Genomic DNA, 18,698 nt, shown 5'->3' on the forward strand with positions numbered 1-18,698 from the left:
TTATCTTTCGAGATCACTTTTAATTTTAGGTTAGTGTGCACTCAAAATGGCGGTTTAAATTACTGTATAATTATTTCCCAACTTCATTTTCAATTTTAAATTAGTCTGCACGTATTTCTCTACATCATTTTTCATTTTGAATAAGTTTGTATTCAAAATGGCGATTTAAATTACTGTATATTTATTTTTCAAACTTCATTCTTATTTTTAAATTAGTGTACATGTATTTTTCTACATTATTTTCAATTTTAAATTAGTACCAACATATTTAGTGCTAAAAAGTCATTCTTAAAGTCATTCTTAAAAGTCCAAAGCAAATAAAAAGACATTTTCTGAAAAAAACATAAATATTATAACAATATCTTGTCACATTTATTATGTATTTACTATATACAAAATACATTTCAGTATATGTTTCACAAAATTTTTCATCAATGAATGTAAACAAAAATTGTAAAAATAAATTTCTGAATACATTAGCTTGCCTCAGTTTCTCCTACAATATTTTACTGCTCGGTCGGCGAATTCTAGCTACCGCTGGAATTTCATTTGAAATATTGCTGCAATGTAAATGAGATTTAACATGGTACCTTACGAGTGCATCCGGTTTTGTGTCGAAACCGGTCGTGCGCCGCTCGTTACCATCATTAAAAGACCCCGCTAATGAGAATAGCATTGTGTTTAAGCGTACACGCTCGTAACACCTCGTCCTCTTTTTGTCAATCGACTGTTCATTTGCTATCAATTTTACTCGACAATTACGCACAATTTGTACGTTTCAGTTGGATGATGTTTAAACGAAGTGGACACAGAGTGTACCAAAAGAGAATCAAATTTTTTTAATAACAGAACAAGTATTATTTTTTGGGGGAAGTCAAGATGTATGTTTAAAAAGTATTTCTTTTTGGATAAGTTGGAAAAATATGTGAGTATATTTGGGTTAATTCATTTTATTTTGAAGTTTATAAATTTTGGAAAATTTGATAATTAGAAAACTTTTAAGTTTTGCAGTTTTCGATTTGCTAGATTTAAAAATTAAGTTTGTAAATTTCAGGATTTGATATTTTCTATTTCTGAATTTTTAACTGCTCAGAATCTAAATTAATAGATCTCTACACTTGGAATTTTGCAAATTTAAAATTAAGAAATTTGAGGATTTGTAAATTTTTATTTTGCAAATTTCTAAATTTCCTTTATTCCAAATTTGTAAGTCTGCAAGTTCTCACTATTTCAAATTTGCAAATTTCTATATTTTCACTGTTCCAAACTTCCAAATGTGTAAGTTTATAAATTTCCAACCTTCGAAATTTCTATATTTCTGAAATTCTAAATATCCACATCTCAAATTACTAGATTTCTACATTTAAAAATTTGAAAAAAGTATAACCTTGTAAATGTTCAAATTTGAAACATGTGCAGTCCTAAATTTCCAATCCTCTACATTTTCAGATTTCTACATTTCCATTGTCCCAAATCTCCAAGTTCGTAATCTTGTAAATTTCAAATTCTAATATTTTCACATTTTTGAAAACCTAAATGTCCACATTCCAATATTTCTTAATTTGGGAAATCATTCTGAAAATGTTACCTTACTGACATTTTATACTTCAATATTAAATTATTGAATACTAAACTTCCACTTGACAAAACACAACAATACAATGTTTGTATCATTATTATATACATATAAGTGCACACGTTACTTATTCAAACACGTTACGTATCATGTTATTTCATACCGTAATTAATTGATTAACATGGTTACATGCGCATGTAAACGCATGTTTGAACAATCGTATACAGTCAGTACGATGATACATATTTCCTTTAGCCGTTCAAGATATTTACACATCTTGTCGCCTACGTGTAAGTAAAGGCTAGTGCTCAATGATACTCGCTGCGGTCCGCTTCATGAATAAAAGAATCCGGCCATAAAGCAACAAGTTAATATCTCTGGCAATGAACAACACGTTAATCTTTCTGCTTTATTGTCTACCGGATAACTCGTGATTCAGATCTGTCCTTTGTGAATAATTTCCTATGCAACTGTCAGCTGTTGCAAACGTGACCTATTATAGTGGAATGATAACGTGGTCAGTGGCGTAACTAGATGGGAACCGGGGTGGGTCACTGTGATATCTGGATGGAAGGTTCATAAATTGGGACTGAGACATTTAGTTGTTAGAAATTATTGGAATATTTGCGTTTGATTGCAAAGTAGATTTAGGGGGGTTGTATATGAACATTTCGAGAGCTTGAATAATTTTATTTTTAGTATAGAAGAATTGTCGAGGTTACAAGAAGCAAATTTCTCTATTTACAAGTTCTCGTATTGTGAAATTAAGAAATTTTCAAGTTTCTGAATTTTTAAATATTCCAGGTTAATTTATGAATTTTCTAACATTTTTAAATTCTCATATTTTTAAGTTCTTGTATTCGTATGAACCTAAGTCCCCCAATAACCAAATTCCTAAATTTCCGAATCAGTAAATACCTAAATCCCTAACATCTCAAATTTACCAAATTCCTCATTTCTCAAATTCCTAAACTTTTTCAAATTCCCCAATTTCCAAATCCCACATTCCCCAAATCCCAAATCCCACAAATCCCAAATCCCACAAATCCCGAATCCCACAAATCCCGAATCCCACAAATCTCGAATCCCACAAATCTCGAATCCCACAAATCCCAAATCCCACAAATCCCAAATCCCACAAATCCCAAATCCCACAAATCCAAATCCCACAAATCCCAAATCCCACAAATCCCAAATCCCACAAATCCAAATCCCACAAATCCCGAATCCCACAAATCCCAAATCCCCCCAATCCTAAATCCCACGAATCCCAAATCCCACGAATCCCAAATCCCACAAATCTCAAATCCCACAAATCCCGAATCCCACAAATCCCGAATCCCACAAATCCCGAATCCCACAAATCTCGAATCCCACAAATCTCGAATCCCACAAATCCCAAATCCCACAAATCCAAATCCCACAAATCCCGAATCCCACAAATCCCAAATCCCCCCAATCCTAAATCCCCCAAATCCCAAATCCCCCAAATCTCAAATCCCCTAAATCCCAAATCCCCCAAATCACAAATCCCCAAATCCCCAAATCCCAAATCCCAAATTCCCTAAACTCCACAAATTTGCCAAATTCCCCAAAATCTCCAAATTCTCCCAATTCCCCAAATTCCAGAAATTCCCCAAAATCTCCAAATTCTCCCAATTCCCCAAATTCCAGAAATTCCCCAAATTTTCAACATCCAACTCCCAAAATTTCTGAACTTTCCCACTCCCAACCCAGAATCAACCCAAACCATTTTTAATTACACCAAAGAAGCGTATGCGATAACAGAGAGACGTCAATTAAGCAGACCAGTCCGTCGTCGAACGAAATAAATCTAACTTCGTTGTTCTCTCTGTCGTAATCGAGAATGCGAAACGTATATGGCGGACGATATTGTAACAAGTTATCGGGGCGCGGTTGTATGGGCCATAAATCAAGGAAATCGTGCCGATCGCGTCTGTTATCCGCGGGTTGCTGGTGCCACGGAATTTCAAACGGTCCCGATTGTAAGAAGGGCAACGAACGCCGGATTTGCCGGCTGTCAGCTTAGAAAGGATTACATTATCGTAATTGAACGTTGCTCCAGACATGCTAATGGCAGGGGCTGTTCGTAATTATTTAGCTGTGGCTGCAATACGCTCCTCACGTGAAAGCAGAAACGTTGCAATCAAGTTTTGTAGAAACCTTGGAGCTCACTCGTTAGGAACGTACAATGTTCCAAATTAACAATGAGTTCGGGGACTAACATAAAAATTAATGAAACTGGTTAAGTTGTGGGGCTAAGGCCGGGGACATTCTGTTGTCACGTCACGTCACCGCACGTGACGAATTAAGATTTAAATTAAGTATTTTCATTGAGAAGAATGGAGTGTGTTCACGTTGCAAATCACGCCATTTCAAGTGTGAGTGTGATGACATTTTTTAATTTATATTTACAAAATTATTGGTTTACCAATTCATCAATTTACTAATTTGTAACATTTGCTGAGTATTCAATGTATTCAAATGTATAATACAAATATTTATTCTTCCTGTGAACGTTTAAAAATTGTGTAATTTGAAAATCTGGTAACTTAAGCGTTTGGTGATTCATAAATTTGGTAATATGCAAATACCATGTTACCAAATGTTCAAACCGGAATATTGTCTGCATGTTAAATTCATAAGTATACTGTTCCATTTAGGCCTTCTCCGAAATATAGTATAGAACGTACTTATAAGTCACGTTCTTTTCAAGCTTTTTTAAACGTCTTTATTTACGTTCTTAAACGTCCTCTAAATTCTCCTCTTCTAAATTAAAAATTTAATTATAAACAAAATCTACTCTCAGACGTAACCCAAACAATCAGTATTCTGTCCATCGCACCGCTGCCTGCATCAACGCTTCATTCAACCTCTCCAGCATACAAATTGTTAAATTACTGTCTTGCATTAATCCGAAAGAATATTTGATAACTCCGACAAGTTTTTTAAATAACCTAAGAACTTTTCCCGACCGTTATCTCGTCACGTCCAATAACGAATAAATTAATCTGAAGTTTTCTTTCGTCGTAAACGTCAATATTTTCTTCCTAGCGTCAACGTGGCTCATTCATGAAACTGGTTACGCTATTTATAAATAACATATCACCGTTTAATTTACGTAATATTTCACGAGTATTTACATATCCCGATAAGTGGAATCTAATGGCACGATTTATGCTTCTGAATCGGAAAGGACTCGGGTTGCGTAGGATTGTCGTTAGAAAAATATCCGATCTCACGGTATCGCGCTGGCGAACGGTTTTACGATCGGAAATATAAAAGGGGGAAAAAATGTCCACGTTTCCCGATTCCCATTGTACGTGCAAACGTTGCTCAATCAATGCGTTGACACGCGTACTTACGTAACCCCGTTGGAATTCGAGAAAAATTTGAAATCCATCTGGAAATAGAAACTCGATCGAGTCACGCTCGTTCGAGATAATCGTCGGTTCGCCTACGCGGCTTATCTTTGTCGACACTTCGATCTAAAAGTTCAATGTTCGATTCCTCGTGTGACACGAAACAATTGTGCAATGATTTCGCCAGAAAAAAATCTATTCTAACGATCTTATTGTGTATTCTCGCCGTTTAGGAGAGGGAACGTAACACGAGTGCAATTGGCGTTAAATAAATACTGTGAGTTATATCTTTTATTCACTGCATTTATATTTCTATGTTTTTGTTATCGATATGCGGGAGTTAATAATTTTTTCGATACAATTTTATGAGAATACAAGGTGGGTAATCTAATGCTTTGATATTTGGTAGTTGCACATTTGACCAAATGATACATTTAATATTCACTTTACACTTTTGTTATATTTCGTATTCACTTTATACCAGTAAACTTTCAAGATACCAAATGTCTATACAGGGCGACTCACAACTAGTGTAGGACCGTGAAATGGGGAGTAGCTGACGTACGGACCAATCAGAACGCGAGGATCACGCATGCGCAGACGCGAAAGCAACAGCTTCGGGCCTAATGGCTGAGGGGGCGTAATCCTCACGCTCTGATTGGTCCGTACCTCAGTTACTCCCCCTTTCACGATCCTACACTAGTTGTGAGTCGCTCTCTATAGACATTTGGTTAATAAAATGGGTACACAAATTTTTTGTCGCAAACTGTATAATAATAATCTTAACTTTGAATGTGGTTAACCTACCTCGTGTAATAATTATTGAAATATATTTCAATGATTAAGTTATCCAATAAGAAGAGTTTAAATACTTTATAAAATTTCAGAATTATTGAATTATGGATCTAAAAATAATTGTTAAATGCTCCCCAGTTTCATGAACGATTTACCTGTCACAAAAGAATTCGAATTTCAATTTTCCTGCCGATATTAAAAACACCGTATCACGTTTGAAGGCTCGTATTTAACACGTCGACTGGAACGACGAAAATGGTCATAGACTGCGAGACACGTTGTAATTTCAGTCAAACCTTAAATCCGATTCGTCATTTTTTTTTAATTTAACATTCTTTTTTCTAATTCCACTATTCGTGGAAGTAATATCATACTATTTGTGGAGATTAGACAGATTGCGGTTGTTTAACTCTTCGATGCATGATCTTTTCAATTTTTGAGAAGAATGCGTTCCTAAATAATTATACATTAATTATATAATAATTATGTATTGTTATATATTGTATAATAATTGTATATTATTATATGTTATTATTATTAACTGACGAATAAATCATAGTTCAAAGAGTTAAGGTTTCGTCAAAATGTTAATGTTCGCCCAAATAAAGAACCACTTATTATACCAATAACTTGTCAATTAAAAATAAGTAAGAATATGAGAAATTAAAGATGAAGAATACAATAAGGTATAAATATGGAGAAGACGTTAATAGAACAAGTAATTGATAAACTACCATAGTCCCCAAATATTAATAAGAGTGACTATAACGATTGCATTCTCACATTCGCGGTTAAACAGTGCAATACGGTTACAGCTTACTACAATGGGGAAGAAAAATCTGCACGTGAAAGTATCCCGGCTTTGACTCGATGCTTACGTAACACGAGTGGGAGTAAAGAGTAAACGTTTTAAAAGCGTGCAACTGTGTGCTATCACGATTTGTTCGGTAGACATTTAAGGGGAAGTTATAATAAAAATAAACGAATTATTGTGTCCCGTTGTCGCGTTGCGTTGGCTTCGACGGCATTGTCGAAGATTATTTCGAGTCGGAGGGAAATAACCTCCCACGAATCCGCTGAAACTATTATATCGTAGCTTGATATACATTTAATAAATTTATGACGGTCGTTCACTTTTTGGGAACGTTTATTGAAACTCATATCTGCGGATTTATATGCAGCTTTCTAAAGCCTTAAATTTTCGTATTCTTATGTCGTTGGTGTTATTTGATTTTCAGGTTTGTAGAAATGCAAGTTTGTGTGTTTTGAAACTTTCAAGTTTTTGTATCAACACGTTTGCAAGGTTTTATGCTTTTTAATTAACGAAATCTTCCGATTTCTGAAGATTCTCAAATTTTTCAATTTTTAAGTTCGAAGACTAAAGAGCGGAGGTACAAATTCTAACGTTTTTACATGTACAAATTTTCAGATTCATAAATTGCAAAATTTTCCAAATTTATCGGATTCATATACTCTCAGGTTCGCAAATTTTTAAATGACTAAAACCCCAAATTTTCAATTTCCCACATTCTTTAATTTTGCAATTGTCCATCATCCCAATTTTCCAATACTTCAATTTCCAAATTTTTGGTCACCCTAAATTTAAAAATACAAAATTTACAAATTCTTCAATTTAACATTTATCTAGTTGGTTAGTTGCCAATTCCATGGAAATTGTGGATTTCCTAATTCCCTAATTCCATAAATCTCAAATTCCAATTTCCTCAAATTCCCCAAATTCTCCAATTAGGCAATTCGCAAATTCTCCAAATCCCATAAATCCCAAATCCCACAAATCCCAAATCCCACGAATCCCAAATCCCACGAATCCCAAATCCCACGAATCCCAAATCCCACGAATCCCAAATCCACCAAATTTCCCAAATCCCCCAAATTTCCCAAATCCCACGAATCCCAAATCCCACAAGTCCCAAATCCCACAAATCCCAAATCCCACAAATCCCAAATCCCACAAATCCCAAATCCCACAAATCCCAAATCCCACAAATCCCAAATCCCACAAATCCCAAATCCCACAAATCCCAAATCCCACAAATCCCAAATCCCACAAATCCCAAATCCCACAAATCCCAAATCCCACAAATCCCAAATCCCAAATCCCACAAATCCCAAATCCCACAAATCCCAAATCCCACAAATCCCAAATCCCACAAATCCCAAATCCCACAAATCCCAAATCCCACAAATCCCAAATCCCACAAATCCCAAATCCCACAAATCCCAAATCCCACAAATCCCAAATCCCAAATCCCACAAATCCCAAATCCCACAAATCCCAAATCCCACAAATCCCAAATCCCACAAATCCCAAATCCCACAAATCCCAAATCCCACAAATCCCAAATCCCACAAATCCCAAATCCCACAAATCCCAAATCCCACAAATCCCAAATCCCACAAATCCCAAATCCCACAAATCCCAAATCCCACAAATCCCAAATCCCACAAATCCCAAATCCCACAAATCCCAAATCCCACAAATCCCAAATCCCACAAATCCCAAATCCCACAAATCCCAAATCCCACAAATCCCAAATTCGCCAAAACTTAAATTCCAGTTTCCCTATATTCCCTAACTTGCCTAAATGTCAAATTCCTCAATTCTCCAATTCCCAAATCCCTAATTTTTCCAGTTCCCCATTTCCCAAATTCCCATTTTCCAAACAACCATAACTCTAAATTCCTCAATTCTTAAAATCCCCAACTCCCCAATTCCTGAATCCTTAAAATCCCCAACTCCCCCATCCCTACCTTCTCACCTTCCCACCTCCCCACTTTCTCAAACTTTCAACAATTCCGAAAGCAAACACAAAAATACATCGAACAAAGCCCGCATCTACTTGATAATTACCACATTTACGTAGATAATTGACGACAATTATCGATTAGGCGAAACAGACGGTAGGTTAATTGCAAGTTAATTAGCGAAGTACGTTAATACCGATCAGTTTTTCTGTCCAACCGTATTTCCATATCACGATGGATACGAACGAAAACATGGACGGCACAGAGATGATCGTAAAGTAAGGTAAAGATCGTGTGTTCGTTTAAATGTCGGTATCGTGTTCTGTCGGCGCGGTCGCGTGCATCGTCGAGATTAATCAACACCTACGAGTTGCGAGCTTCCAGCCACGGTAAACGTAATCATTGTCGTGTACCTATGATGGCACAATCGTGTTTGCAATAAAGTGGTAACCACGATCATAATTGTTCCTTACGATCGTAATTTGTATCGTCAAGACATTAACTCGACGCAGCAGCTTCAAATTAAACTGATTTAATACTTTGCGATTTTGTTGCACGACTTGGTTCAACTTTTAACGAGGCGAATTGGGGAATTTTTTTTTCTTGGAATTTAGTGTTTGGAGAGAATTTTAAAGAGGGGACTTTTTTTAATTTTTGAAGTTTTTTTGGTTATAGTGATATTGGGGTTTTGAAACTCAAGAACTTTTACTGTTTACTATTTAGTATTTAAATTCTATTTAAATTCTTCAATTTGTGAATATGACAATAGGTAAATATCGAAATTCCTGAATTTGTAAAAATGACAATCGGTGCATGTCTAAATTCCTCAATCTTGAAATATGGGAAAGAATTTTTCTATTTCCCAAACCCCAAATCCAAAATTTAAATCTAAAATTCTCTAACTCCCCCAGTAAATTCTCGCGCACGAACTTCATTAACCAGAGTCTCCATTTTGAAAATTGCTATCGTTACCATTTCGTGCGCACAGGTGGCCATAAAAGCGTGCAGCAGTAAATTGCAAAGCGTACAACGTAACTGGATATCTCAATTGACGAATTAGATGTTCACCCTCCAATTCCGTAACAATCTCCCATTCCAAAGTATTCTCCAGAATCCACGACCACAACTTTTCCTATACTTTCAACTTGAAAGTTTCAACGTGTCATAAATATTCGATCGTGTAAACAGCTTGCGCGTTAAACTCTAACAACTTCATCGTGATCGCTTCATAACATTTTTCTAATTCGATCTCCACGAAAGATCTGTTTGGCAAGTTTGAAAACACGTAGTGTTTGATGAATTTATCGACTAGATTGGAGCGAAATTATCGGCAGCAAACACGAAAAAAAAAGAACATTACGAAACTGCCTGGCGATGAGTTTAAGTGACGTTCACGATTCTTAATGGTCACTTTATGTAACAACAATTCTACGCCGCTCAATATCTCGAGCGAACCGTTTGCTTCTTTGGCACTAAACGCGATCGTATATACGTGTGTACGTGCAATATTATTCTCGTTTGCTCGTCGAGTTCACGTAAACGAGCGACGGCATTATAGACGGCATTAATTCGACTTGTGCGCGGTCGAATCTGGCTTCTTTAGAAACAAAACATAGCAATCAAGTAGGAAGAACATTTGTTGATTTATAGAGTCATTTAGGAACTTGAAATTTGCCGGTGAGTGGAGGATTAGAAGATCTGGGAATTTGGGGAATTTTGGGAATTTGTTATTTGGACAAATTGAAGATTTAGGGATTTAGACGATTTGAAGATTTAGGGATTTAGGCATTTAAGGAATTTGAAAACTTAAGGATTTAGGGAATTTGTCATTTGGAGATCTATGAATATGGTAATCTAGAGAGTAGTAGCAGTGATAGTATTGGTAATACTAGTAGTAGCAGTAGTGATAGTAGTGGTAATACAAGTAGTAGTAGTGGTAGCAGTGGTAAAACTAGTACTAATAGCAGTAGTAGTAGTAGCATTAATAGTAGTAGTACTAGTAGTAGTGGTGGCAGTCGTAGTGGTAGAACTAGTAGTAGTACTAGTAGTAGTGGTGGTGAAACTAGTAGTAGTACTAGTAGTAGAGGTAGTGAAACTAGTAGTAGTACTAGTAGCAGTGGTGGTGAAACTAGTAGTAGTACCAGTAGTAGTGGTGGTGAAACTAGTAGTAGTACTAGTAGTAGTGAAACTAGTAGTAGTACTAGCAGTACTGGTGCTGAAATTAATGGTAGTACTAGTAGTAATGGTGGTGAAACTAGTAGTAGTACCAGTAGTAGTGGTGGTGAAACTAGTAGTAGTACTAGTAGTAGTGGTAGTGAAACTAGTAGTAGTACTAGCAGTAGTGGTGGTGAAACTAGTAATAGTACCAGTAGTAGTGGTGGTGAAACTAGTAATAGTACCAGTAGTAGTGGTGGTGAAACTAATAGTAGTACTAGTAGTAATGGTGGTGAAACTAGTAATAGTATCAGTAGTAGTGGTGGTGAAACTAGTAATAGTACCAGTAGTAGTGGTGGTGAAACTAATAATAGTACTAGTAGTAATGGTGGTGAAACTAGTAATAGTACCAGTAGTAGTGGTGGTGAAACTAGTAGTAGTACTAGTAGTAGTGATAGTGAAACTAGTAGTAGTCCTAGTAGTACTGGTGCTGAAACTAATAGTAGTACTAGTAGTAATGGTGGTGAAACTAGTAATAGTACCAGTAGTAGTGGTGGTGAAACTAGTAATAGTACCAGTAGTAGTGGTGGTGAAACTACTAGTAGTACTAGTAGTAATGGTGGTGAAACTAGTAATAGTACCAGTAGTAGTGGTGGTGAAACTAATAGTAGTACTAGTAGTAATGGTGGTGAATCTAGTAATAGTACCAGTAGTAGTGGTGGTGAAACTAGTAGTAGTACTAGTAGTACTGGTGCTGAAACTAATAGTAGTACTAGTAGTACTGGTGCTGAAACTAATAGTAGTAGTAATAAATACAAAAAAAATATCCCAATACCTAACAATTTCTATTCCAAAAATTCATCCCCCCAAAAATTAACACTACATTCTCACTCCCAACCCAACACTCAATTTCAAATTTCCCCTTTTATATAACCGAAATCAATTAACCCTTATCAAAACCTCCCTTATCATAACCTCCTCTTATTAACCTCCACCAAGCTAAAGAATCACTATATACCTTATCGTCCACGACTTATCTATTTATATAATTCACTCCCAATTTAAACCTATATAATCATTGTACATCCATACATGAAGGGTGCAATCGCGCAACATGTCGCTTCGCTACAATTTCAGATCGCAACGCAAGAGCATCTCAGCAAGGTTCACCGAGAAATCTTTCTCTGTTCCCTTTTCGCTCTCGATTTTTCTTTTTGTCGCGTAATCGAGCAACGTTATACCTATCGATCGTCTCTATTAACTAGTCCGTTACACAACGAACTATAACTATTGCCAAACAATAGATTATGCCGTGGCTGTGCGCCGCCGCTCGACGCGTAGGCCTGGTAGGGGTCTACCTTATGCAATCGTTACATACATTTGGTTATATTATCGGTATTACGTAAAGGCGGATTACAAGGCGCGAGAAGGGAGAAAAGTGTTATAAATTGTCGATATTCAGGATACTCGTTGATACACTACTTAACTGGGTTATGAGAGACAAAATAAACGTAACTGGTCATGGTGCTGAGACTATTGCACAATTTGCGCGGGAAAAGTTGACTTTGGGGCGGTCTGCCATCTAGTGAAACGTGCGACACGTTTACTACTTATGCAAAACAATATTTTTATAGTAATACTGTTTAATATTCTTAGGGAATAGATTATGGCCATTAGTAAAATTTTTGTCGATGCAGTAATTTCTTAAAAATCCGAACTGATCGATTATTAAGAATTCGTGCAGGAGTTTTAAAAGGTATGGTGAAATGTTTTTTACTTGGACTTAAACTAATAACTCTGAGAATATTATTATTAAATTTCATTTTAAGAGTAGTTTAATATTTGTTTAAATTTATTTTTGTTGTATGTGAAATGGGCTATGTAGCTTTTAAGAGTTATATTTGGTTATTAAGTAGTATGTATGCAGGTAATAATTTATTTTGATGAATACAATAATTTTTACTGTAATCGTCAATACAATATTATACATCACAGTATTAAAAATAACAATGCAAATTGTAACAAGAATTATTATAATATAATTCGCAGCAATAAGTAGAAATAGTAACAATAATTTTAATAATGTGTGACAGTACAAATCATAATAATGACCAGAACAATGTAATTTGCAATAGTACAACTTATAACAGCAATAATAACAATGAAATTAATAATAGTACAAATTATAATAATAACTATAGCAATGTACTTTATAATAGTACAAATTATATAAATAAATTATAAAAATGTAAACTACAATAGTAAAAATTACTTTCATACTGAATTTATCAAAATTTATAAAAATAATTGGTTGCGCTGTTTTATTTTATGTAGAAAATATTTCTTATTATTATAATAATATACCATCTTATTTTTTACATTATATTGTACATTGCATATATTATCCTCCCAATTCATGTAAACATTTTATGTGTAACATTGCATGTTATGTATGTAGTATAAGTTACATCATCAATTAATAAATAAATATATTATGCTATGTATACTTGAATTTTCTTTTGGTTTACCAAATCATAAACTAAAATAGCAGAATATTTTACATATTTTAAACTAACAACTCCACTCTATAGTCAACCAACCAGATCTATTTACGAATATAAAAGTAGTATCTGACCGCCATATTGTAATTCTTATATCAACGATATAAAGAGAGGATAACTCGACTTGGATTTCCAAGACTTGCTGCCAAACATAGTGGTCGTTCTATACATCATTTGATTCTCAGAACTGTGACGTAATTGTTAAGAATTCAAATCTTCAAATGCGAAGTTTGATATCGCGTTCGTAAGTAAAATAGACAGAGGTTTTATACCTTATTCTGCAATCATCCAATTAGTCTCTCTAAACGTATCTTCAAGATGTCCAAGAAATTACTCTTTGTTACTTGCTGAACAGCAACATATGGTTATTTTAAGGGTATAAATCGGACGACTACACTAATTCCATTAAATTATCCATCAAAATATCAATTTGATGAATCAATTTATAATATTCTTTATGCTGTAGTATTCCAATATGTAGTATTTCAATATTCCAGAGTATAAAACTCTCACGGTTCAAATGTTGACTTTCAGAATCCTTAAGTTCTAAAATTCCGAAATTACAAATCCTTAAAATCCCCAGATTCCATGGTACCAAAACTCCAACATTTCAAATTTCCATAATTTCACAAAGATTTTAAAATTTGTAAAGTTCGAAAATATTAACAATTTCAAAGTTCCAAGGCACCAAAGTCCCAACGTTTCAAATTTCCAAAATCTCAGTGTTCAAAAATTTGATACTTCCAAAATCTCAAAATTCCAAAGTCTGTAAGTACCAAAATTTCTTAAATACAAATATTCTAAAAATTCTAAACTTTCAAACTCAGGGGATTTGGGGATTTAGGGATTTGGAGATTTGAAAATTTGGAAATCTTAGAATTTGGGGATTTAGAGATTTGGGGATTTAGGAATTTGGGGATTTAGGGATTTGGGGGTTTAGGGATTTGGGGATTTAGGGATTTGGGGATTTAGGGATTTGGGGATTTAGGGATTTCGGTATTTAGGGATTTAGGGATTTGGGGATTTGGGGTTTGGACATTTTAAAATTTGGAAATTTTAGAATTTGCAGATTTAGAGATTTGGGGATTTAGGAATTTGGGAATTTAGGGATTTAGAGATTTAGAGATTTAGAGATTTGGGTATTTAGGGATTTGGGTATTTAGGGATTTGGGGATTTAGAAATTTGGGGATTTAGGGATTTGGACATTTTAACTCAAACGTAGATCACCCTCCTCGTTAACCCTTGCTCAAACCTATCAAATTCACAAGTTTCTTACCATTTAAAAATAAACAAAGAAACCAACATTCTTTCATAAAAATTCCTAAAAATTTGAAAAGCGATTCTATTATTCTATATAAACTAAATTTAAATCGCGAATCTTCTTTGAAGCGCACCCTTCAGCGCTGTCTTTAAAAGAAAAAAATATAAGTAAATCAATCGATTCTTAAGTACCTTTGATTTCTGTTTTTGTTGATAGTCAAACATTACGTGAAAGAGGATCGGAATCGGTGACTTTGAAACGTTCCTAGCTAGTTACGAAACGGGTCTTCTTACCTTGTGTAGCGTCGCATTATACGTTTATAGGAGAGGGTCGGTATAGAACCATTCGCGCGCGTAAGAGGTTGGTTACATGAGCGTGTAAACATTTCGCTTACGACGAACGGTTTATACATTGCGTTATGCGCACCTCTCCCGGTGCCTTAAACCTCGAATTACGTAAGCGATGCCGTTTGAAGTTTATGTAACGTCATGCCACGTTACCGACAAAATCAGACGTCGTCGCCGTCCAACGAGAAGCAGCGTCAGAAATAAGACCTACTTCTGCGCTTCGATTGGCCGCCATTTTAATGGTACGTGCCGCCATCTTGTTGTCAGGTTTTGTGATACCTAACCAAGTATTGGTGACTAGATACATATATTGGCGAAATTTTAGGTAAAATTTTATAAAATGTCATGCTTTGATATTGATAAAATTGAGCAAATAAGCTCTTTTTGCAAAAGAAGAAGTTTTTGACGGCACGAAAGAAAATTTGTTGTCATTCTTATGTCATTCCCTATATCATTGACGAGATACAGTATAGTGTACGAATTTTTGTGAACACGTAATCCGCATTTTCAGACCCTTGAAATATATTGCAAATCAATATTAATAAGTATATACTGTATTATTTAATAAAATTAATATTAATTGAATTTTTACGAAAGTGGAGCAAGTGAGGTGAACTGGAAAATGGAAGAGGTGAGCTACACACTTTTGAAACGGTAATTTAATTAGTTCTCAGGTTCTACCCCTAGATAGCGATGGACAAGACAGAAACGTGGTGATCATCAGAGTCGCTGGTCAAGAAGAGTTCTGCTATCATAGCCGTCGGTCAAGAAGAGTTATACTATCATAGCCATCGGTCAAGAAGAGTTCTGTTATCATAGCCGTCGACCAAGAAGAGTTCTATTATCATAGTTATCGGTTAAGAAGATTTCTGTTATCATAGCCGTCAATCAATAAGAGTTCTGTTATCATAGCCGTCGGTCAAGAAGAGTTCTGTTATCATAGCCGGCCGTCGAGAAAAGTTCTCTTTGCAATTCTCAACGAATAATCAATGTTTAAAGCAATCATCGTTTGATCGTATTCAACTTTATTGTAAAAGCAAAATCGTTTACTATTCATTTTATAATTGAACATTCATTCAAGAACATGTATTTAAATTAAATACAAAATCAATTTGAATGAAATTAGTTATTTTTGTGAAACTTCAAACGTTAATCGCTTATTTCTACCCCTAGATGGCTAAACATGTCGAGATCTGTAGACAAAGTCAATTTGCAAATAAATTATAATTTTATATCAAACATCTTTTGTTGCAGAATTATATCTTTTTGCAAATAGTTAGAAGCGAGACATCATTGAGAAAGCATTTAAAATATTAATCATCCAATTAATTAATTTGCAATTAGAATTTAAACGTGTATGCGTTGAAAAAATTAATTTGACTAATTTAAATTATAAAAAGAAGATAAATTTAGTAAATAAAAAATGTTTAATTAAAATACACGTCACAGGTCCATAAAATGCAATTTTAAAAATTAATTAATTTATTCATTTAGCTGGAGCATAAGTAGTATTATTAATTTGTTCTCAAATATAGCAATATTTGGTACGCAAATATTTGTTAATTTAATTTATAATATTGGCTTGGGGTGTTCCATTTCTGTACACAATGAGGAGATTAAAAATGAGATATATTTAGTGAATTTATAATGAATATTAAAAATGCGTGAAAGTTGATTTAATGAAATGACAGAATGAAATAATAATAATTTCTAATAATGAAATGCAGTAACAAAAAGAGGAAAGAATACTAATAGATTAATCATTGTTCCACTTGTGAAGTAATTAAAACTGCGAAATTAATTGTTTTGTATAAAAGTTTGATAAACAATATATGACGTCTTTAACATCTATGTAAAAATGCATCCCACTGTATTTTTAATTAATATTACAAAAATTAATGAGTATGGTTAATGAAAATTAATCAAATTTAGAGAATTATGTGAAATTACAATCATCTCATATTATGTATATTCAGACTATAACATATATTAGGTAGCTTCCTATAAATCTGTACTAAATTTATTTCAGTAGTAAAACTAATAGAATTTACCTAATACTAATAAAATAAATAAAAACTGATACTAATACAATTTACCTTTATTCTTCAATTGAAGCATACTTTTTTCTTCGTTTCAATTAATACTCATTCATTCATCTCTTACATCTCCAGTTTTTCAGATATCCCATATTCCTAATTTTTATTAAATATCCTCTCGAAATTTTTACCCAAAAAGAACGATTTCCCGTAATGAATACCCTTTCACTTGTATAAATACCCCATTACCCGATCAAACGACTAATTCATCGAATATCGAATAATTCATACAACCATATTGGCAGCATTACTTTTTCATCTCCAATTTGCACGTATGACGAAACATTACGAAAGCAAATTCAAACATGATTTATATCGCAGTATTAAAGTGTCACAGGAAAATAATATGAAATATTCTCCTATCTAAAAAAAAGCAGAGTATAAACACAGAGAACTTGAAGTACTTGGTTGCCATTTGTTTTGCGCTGCAAGAAGAAAGGGCTGTTATTGAATAGTTTTTTTCGTTAACAAATACGCTTTGAAAGGACACAAAGACACAACACAGAGCCAAATTGGAACAGTGGAAGCTTTTAATCGCAAAAACTCCTTTTAAAGATTTACGGTATTTCGTGCTTCGTGTTCGGATATCAAAAGATCTGGAACAAATTCAGGTATTTGATGAATATTTGAATCTCCAATATATCTGAAAAATAAAATAACGTCTATTTTTCTGTAGTTCTCTTTCTCTATGCATACAGAGAAAATGTTAATTTTAATGCACTTACTTAACAATTTTAATCTTTAGTTTATGAATGATTTGTTTATGAGTTTGAGAATTTTAGAATTTGGGGATTTGAAAATTTGGAAGTCTTAAAATTTGGGGATTTAGGAATTTGGGGATTTAGGGATTTGGGGATTTAGGGATCTGGGGATTTGGGAATTTAGGGATTTGGAAGTTTGAAAATTTGGAAATCTTAGAATTTGAGGATTTAGAGATTTGGGGATTTAGGAATTTGGGGATTTAGGGATTTAGGGATTTAGGGATTTGGGGATTTAGGCATTTGGAAATTTAGGCATTTGGGGATTTGAAAATTTGGAAATCTTAGAATTTGGGGATTCAGGGACTTGAGGATTTGAGAAATTGGGAATTTGGAAATTTAAGAATTTGGAGATTTGAGGATTTAAGGATTTAAGGATTTGAGGATTTGAGGATTTGATGATTTGAGAATTTGAGAATTTGGAAATTTGGTAACTTAAGAATTTGGAAATTTGGGAATTTGGAGATTTTAGAGTATAGGCTTTTGATAATTACAAAATTTTCCATATTTACGAAATCTGAAAATAAAAAAAAATGCAAATTAAAAATTGCAAAATATGAAAATTCGAAAATGTGGTCACTCGAAAATTTCAAAACTTCAAAACCCGAAAACACTCAGAAAATTAAAGAATTTAAAAAATTAAAAAATCATCAGTATTATCAAATTTGATAACATACAAAATTGGCATCTTAAAAATTTGACAGTATCAATATAATTTAAAAATGGAGTTGGAAATTGGACAATACGAAAATTCAATAACTGAAGAATTCCTAGATCCAAAAATTCGACAACAAAAAAATGTCAAATATTTGAAGATACTCACCGTTATGGCGCGTTTAAATTTCCATGACAACGCGTAGCCTCCATTTGCAGAAGACAGCTACAAAGCGAAGCCGCGAAAGCTCTTAACAAGCAGACCATTGTGGCTAAGCAGCTAATTAATTCTTCGCTGTGCTAATTTACAACAACACCGGCATACGAGTTCGGTGTACACGTAATT

Source organism: Megachile rotundata, chromosome 5 (genome assembly GCF_050947335.1).
Source record: "Megachile rotundata isolate GNS110a chromosome 5, iyMegRotu1, whole genome shotgun sequence".
Lineage (NCBI taxonomy): Eukaryota > Metazoa > Arthropoda > Insecta > Hymenoptera > Megachilidae > Megachile > Megachile rotundata.